The 7,069-nt window shown below is 37.8% G+C and overlaps 1 long non-coding RNA gene across 1 annotated transcript in view; it reads right to left on the reverse strand.

Annotated features, from left to right (window-relative positions):
- The window catches only part of LOC147180503 (uncharacterized), a 48,912-nt gene extending 42,752 nt beyond the window's left edge, over positions 1-6,160 (reverse strand). Inside the window, exons 1-2 of the long non-coding RNA XR_015096381.1 lie at positions 5,948-6,160; positions 144-209 (exon numbers count right to left, since the gene is read on the reverse strand). This is a non-coding gene — a long non-coding RNA (uncharacterized LOC147180503). The remainder of the gene's footprint in view (positions 1-143; positions 210-5,947) is intronic.
- Positions 6,161-7,069: the final 909 nt, after the last annotated feature.

Consider the following 7,069-nt stretch of genomic DNA (forward strand, 5'->3'; position numbering starts at 1 on the left):
GAGTCAGGAACTCAGGGAGTGAACCCAGAGTGGTGAAACTGATTTCTTTGTTTGCAATGTGTTACCAGTAAATTTACAGTCTCATTAACTACGCAGCTAGCAACAAAAATTAGCCGATAAACAACTAACATTAGCTTACTTACCGTTCTTTGTGCAACTTCAGATGTTGAACGAAGTTTGAAGTTGTTGCCTCTTCGTCAGTGGACATGCTGCAATTCATTTTTTTAATCACTATACAGACACAGAGTATAAAATAAACGGCAATCACTGGTTAATAAACATTAATCAGGGAAAAAATGCTCTTGTAATACACTTAAATGCAAAATTAAAACCAATCCGATTAGTCGATTAAATAATCGACAGATTAATCGATTCTAAAAATATTTGCTGCATGTGTTTATCCGTTAAATATGACCTTGGCTTGCCACTAGAGCTAAGGACATCACTGGGTTGGTATAGAACTTCGACAGAGGAAAACCAAATACACTTCCGGTGCCAATAGTTTGACGTGGTTCCAACGGGTGTCGTTTATGCCAATGGAATCAGCTTGTGTAGACAAAGTGGCTCAACCCGTGCACTTCGGGACCCTCTTCACATCACACCACAGGACGTAATTCACTTTCTGACTCAACCAGTGGCATAAACAGAGATTTTGGGAGGACTCCGGGCACTTTTGTGCACAAGAAATATACCATACTGACAATTCCGAGATGACGTCACAAGTCAAGATGGTCGTCAATTTGGTGAACGTAATCTATCTGCTCATTGAAAAGCGTTGGCCTTTGGATTGTTGTAATTTGATTTGTGAGGATTATTTTGATTTCAAAATGTGATGAGATGTCATTTGTATGATAGTCACAGGCAAAAGCATTACAATCTACCGTTTGTTTTCACCGTATAAAAGAAGCATTTGCATTGTGCTGCATTGGAGACATATCAGAAATGCCCGAATGTTCGGAAATGTCAATAGAAATGTTTAAATAAACATTACACACACATAATAATAATTAATAATACCCCACAGCTAATAACAGCCTATTAGGACAACATGACCGCAAGACTTAGCATAGCTTAGCAACGTAGCATAGAAGTAATTTACAGTTCTGGTTTGTACTAAATAATAGCTAATAATTTAGCTATTAATAGCTTCATACCTGCTGATTTAGTACAAACTACTTACTTTAAACAGGGATGTGATTTGACCAAAGTGAAATTATCTGAAAATTTAGCCGGGGGTCTGAGGGCCGCGGGCACTCAGCTAGGTCCAGAGCTCATGGGTTTTCCGTGTTTTTAAGTACTTTCAATGCACTCAGATGACAAAGAAATAGACGAAACAACAGCATAAATTTTCAATGTATATTGAACTATCCCATATAAAATTGCAGTTTTAGTCAACTCAAAATCAGTCACATTCAAAAACATTGGACTGCCTTTGCTTTTAAAAACTATCACTGAGAATATCATCATATATATTTACCATGCAATAAATCATTTAATCAATCATTCTTAATTTAATACATAATGCATAACAAAAACATAAAATACCTCATGCAGCAAGCTCTGGTAAAAACACAATCATGCATTCAGATTGACTAAGATCATCTCTGTAACTGCATACATCAAGATAGTCAACATATTGAAACCTGAAAAGTGCAAACATGCAGCATTCATTTGAGTTTGTGTCAATGATTAACCATGTTAAATATTTATGGCCATTTTTATTACGTTATAATATTTTCGAAAATTTGATTTCGATTAATTTGAAAAGTTTACCACCGACCTCAAAATTCACGACTCTGTCAGCAACTGGTACAGGTTCACGTCTCTCTATTACCGCTTCCGATTGTGATGTCAATAAGTGATGGAGGCCGTAAAGTTTTGGAGTTTTCGTTTGGGCACCGAAACTTCCAGCGATGGAATAATTTGTTGTTCTTGACTGGAGTTCTTTCACGTGTTTTTTGCTCTTTGCGTGACTTTCAAGAGCTTTGAAACCTCTCCCACCATAGTCAACGGTATCACGGCACCAAATGCAAAGCGCTTTCCCGGCACGATCGATCTTCCGAATAAAGTCACTGAACAAATTCGTCACAGTCTTCTTTCCAACATTTGTAGATATATCCTTCTCTAACCAGTCCCATCGAAACTGTTTTTTTACGATCTTGTCAATTTCCTTAACTCGCGGAGCATCATTGCGTTCGATCACGGACATCTTTCTTTAAACACCCGGCAAAAACGTCTGAGAAATGAACAAGGCATACTCCTATGCCTTTATAACAAGCGCGTTTATTGGTCAACACGGAGACTTCAGCCAATCGCAAGATCCGTTTCATTTCAGTTACGGAAACACTAAAATGGAATGCTGTCGAGAGACGAAATCGGATTTTTTACCACTTAAAAAATTGTAACATTTTATTTTTGGAGATAAAAAAAGCGGAATTCCGCGAATTAGCGGAAAAATCACATCCCTGTTTAAAAAATTAAGATTTTTTCAATACGATTAACCTTGAGGAGCAAATCAATATTAAAATGGGATCTTTAAAAGGTGCTAAACTCTAGTTAACATGACTCTCTCTAGCCTTGACTCTGACCTTTCATCTTCATGCATCTTTTCAGCCTCTCCTTTCGAGGCATTATGCTACAATTAGTAAATAAATAGACCATATGTAACCAAACAGACCAATGGCATGAGAATGAATAAGACTTGACTGCAAATAAGTATTTTTCACAGGCAATTGACAATCCCAAACATCCGGGCATTTCTGATATTTCCACAATGCAACTCAATGCAAATTCTTTGATCACCAATGACGTATTGGCTTGTTTTTGCCCGTGACAACTAGCATAATACAAACCAGGCACAAACAACAGTTCATCACATTTTGAAGTCAAAATAATAATCCCCACAAATCAAATTACAATGATCCAAAGTCCAATGCTTTTCAATGCACGGATCACAGAGAGCTTCCTTTCACCGTCATTAGTCTTACTATGTGGTGGTTATCACGTTATCTGTTATTGAATTAGCATATAGCATTTTAAATTAGGTGGCTAATATTGGCTAATTTATGCTCAGTTATTTGTGCTGGATGAGACATGCTACTTCACAACAAAATGATTATGTATAGAGAGCAAACAAAATATTATATTTCACTGGATTCATCACACAGTTACCTGACTGGGGTGGAGCAGCAGGGGAGGAAGATGCGTGTGTGCATCCCACACCGCGACTGTGGGTAATTAGCGTTCCCGTGATAAAAAGGACGCGAGCGAGAGAGAGAGCTAGGTCGGGTGCGTGTGCAGGTGACGGATATTGGATTATTTTTTTACACGCGATTAATCATGCAGCTTTTCTAAAAGATTGGGTCAACATTGACATGTCCTCAATAAAGTGTTTATAAAAAAATAAAAAAGATTAAAAAAATAACTTTCCAAAGGGCAGTTTTTTGGGGGGGTGGGGGGTTACAGGGGCACCACTACTTAACCATATTGATGATGCACACTTTGTTAGACTGGAAAGAAATTACATAAGAAGAATGTCAGGGTGATGTCTACGTCAGACACGCCTTTTGGTACCGATTTCCTTGTATTTCAAGGATGTGTTGTTTTTTTATTGCTGTTGTTTTTTGGTGGCAGGAAAATTACCTGTAAATTTATTTGCAATTTATACAATGAAGAGCTCACACATACGAGTCTTATTTCATAATCCACATGAGCACTATCTTTACATTGAAGCCAACAGCGCATCACATGATACAGCTTGTCTCATTAGTTCCGAATGTTCTGCCTCCGGTCCTCGGTGTGTGCAGTTCTGGTACCATATGTACGGCTCGGACTATACGATGGGCCTCCATCGACAGTATATTTTGTTACAGCTGTCTCAAAAAAGGACAAAAGAGCTGATGGTAGAAGAGGAACGTTCATTATTGAAGGGTGCAGTGGCTTCAATGAAGAATCTGAAATCGCCATAGACCATGTAACACTTTACAATGGGTAATGTTCAGGTTTCTTAAATAAAAGATTGGCTGTTTCAAATACCTTAAAATTCCACCCCTAACTTCTGTTTAGAGCTAAGTGGTGTGGTGACGACACACCCTGCCAAACCTGAAAGAAAATGCCAACTCTTCCTCCAAGTGTCACATCATATGTAATTGCAGGCACAGAACTTCCTGCAGCGAATGTTCCACATTAATCCCCTGCTACAACTCGGCCACCTGTAGCAAATACCACCGTACCGCCGGTCACTGAAGCAACAACTAATCTAAGAATAGACAGAACAGACTACCACATTCAGGTACATGGACAGATACTTTGGACTTTTAGTTAGTTTTTTTTTTCAATACTCGTTTTTGAATTAATTGTCAATAAAGTAATATTTCTAGGGGGGGTTCCAGTCAGCCAACTCATCTGTAATTTGAGAAAGATCTATGCTAATGGCATCAGCTCGTTATTGATGTACTGTATTTGACTGGACAAGACAAAGTAGCTCAACCCCTACATTTAGAACAGGATGTAATTAACCTTCTGACTCATCAACAGTAAAGTTTTACATACCATTAATTAGGCTTGCAAGGTATATGTGATCATTACAGAAAAAGTAAATAATAAAAGTGAGGCACGCCTTGAGGTACAAATGCCCTTGTTTTTGAATGGTTACTTGTTACTCTTAATTTTTAAAACAATTTATTATCAGTATACGGCGGCTTGCGGCCCCTTCTCAAGATTTCTCATTTTCGCCTGTAGTTGTTTTTGTTTTTCTTTGCCCTCCTTTGGAGTTAAGATCAGAGGATGTCCTTAATATTGGTCAACTGTGTTTTTCCCTTTGTGACTCTTCTGTTATAAATGGTATATGTAAATAAACAACACGATTAGTTCTACTACTTTTTCACTTTGATTGAATCGGCCTTGAGGGTAGAAAATGGCTACATACAGGTGCTTGTCAAAAAAATATATATATATATATCCTTGAAAAGTTAAAATTTCTGTCATACCATTTGAAAAGTCAAACTTTCATAGATTATGGGTTCAGGGCCCACAATTTAAGTGATTTCAAGTATTTATACATTATTTGGGCTTCCAGTTTATAAAACACAAGAAAACAGGATGTCAAAAAAATGTTATACTGTGAAGAAATGACCATGCATACTGGATGGATGGATGAGTTTCAAAAGGATATGTCAAAATAGACAAATAAATACTTGTTGAGATCTTAGGTTGGTATAACACTTTCTTCACCATTGGCAAGTCATATCTCAAGGCACCACTGTACTTTATATCCAGGGTGGGGAGGATTACTTTTAAAATGTAATCTATTACAGTTAAAAGTTACCTTCTAAAAAATGTAGTTAGTAATGTTATCCAAGTACCATAATATTAAAGTAACATAACTGGATTAATTTTGGATTACTCCAATATTGAGTATGCTCATGAAGACAAAATAAAAATAAATATCACCACAATATATATTCTATACAATGTGCCCCTGCTATTTGCGGGTGATAGGGACCCGGGAAGCCTACAATTAGCAAAAATCCTTGTGTAATTAAAAAGCATGAAAGCTATTGATTGATTGATTGATTGATTAGTTGATTTAAGGCCATATGCTGTTTTCCAACTGTCACTGAAAGCAACCACACCTCACAGACAGACAGACAGACAGACAGAGAGACAGACAGACAGATAGACAGATAGACAGACAGGGAGACAGATAGATAGATAGATAGATAGATAGATAGATAGATAGATAGATAGATAGATAGATAGATAGATAGATAGATAGATAGATAGATAGATAGATAGATAGATAGTCATCCAATGAGGATGACGATGTATGACACTAACTGCAAAATGAACTTTTATCCTACTCACAAGTTTAGCCGTGTATATGTTGTATATGATGTTTAAATAGTGAATTGGTGGGAGGAAGATTTGTTTGGAAGGTGTAACTCACATTATGGTTGTAGGCTAGCGGGCTAGCTAGCAAGAAGCTACAGCGTGTAGCATGCTGCTGGACTCTCAGCTCAAACTTTCGCTCCGAGTAAGTTCCAGTGAATACCGGTCGCCACTTCCTCCTCCCGTCCATGAAGCTTTTTCAAACTGCCCGCGTGTAGAGGACACGACTAGTCGGTTCGTTCGTCCCCACCTCCCCGACATGTAGCAACGGTTCCGCTCTCTCTCTCTCTCTCTCTCTCTCTCGCTCTCTCTCTCTCTCTCTCGCTCTCTCTCTCGCACTCTCTCTCATCGTAGAAATGGTAATCCCTCGAAGTAATCCCCATTTGTAATAAATGTACCTGTAATCTGATTGCATGTTTTTTTCCTGTAACTGTAATGGAATACAGTTTTTTTTTTATGCAATCTGATTAGGTAGTGGCAGTACATGTATTCCGTTACTCCCCAAGCCTGAGTGTGACAAAGTCATCATTGAGAAAACTGGTCCTAACAGTCTGCTCATTTTCTGCAGACTAAGCAAAACCTGAATAGTCAATCACATCTTTGTATACAGTTAACATCACGTTTGTTTTTACATTGCCTGAGTTCATTCAACTCAACTGTCAAAATGTTGTATCTCTTTTCTATATACATTTAAACATCACATATCAAATTGGAATTAAAGTACACCATTTATCACATAGCTCATTTATATCAACGACCTTTAAATGTGCATATGACCTCATAGTAAATAGATTTTGGACCACAGAATTGCGGTTTAGCAATGGGCCAGTGTCTGTTCTATGTTTTATTGCAGTTTGTAGGTTGACTTTTGCTGGAAAACATGCTGTACTTGTGTTTTGTTAATAAATACAAGGCCTGATTTGAAAACCAGAAAGGTCGGTGTCACAAATGAGAATGTTCGCAATTGTCTTACCTGGATCATTAACGACTAAGTAAAGTCAGTTACATGAAGCTGACTTCCCCCCGTGGGTAACCAGACAACATTCCTACCAATGAAGCAGAGGGTGTGCCTACTGAGATGAAAACAAATTAGTAGACAAGTAGAGAACAAGGAACAAAAAAATCACAGACATTTTAGAAGGTGTCCTTGTTGTGAGACGTTGCGAGAGGCTACACTCAG

Source organism: Leptonotus elevatus, chromosome 1 (assembly GCF_054856555.1).
Source record: "Leptonotus elevatus isolate MCC_2025b chromosome 1, RoL_Lele_1.0, whole genome shotgun sequence".
Classification (NCBI taxonomy): Eukaryota; Metazoa; Chordata; class Actinopteri; order Syngnathiformes; family Syngnathidae; genus Leptonotus; species Leptonotus elevatus.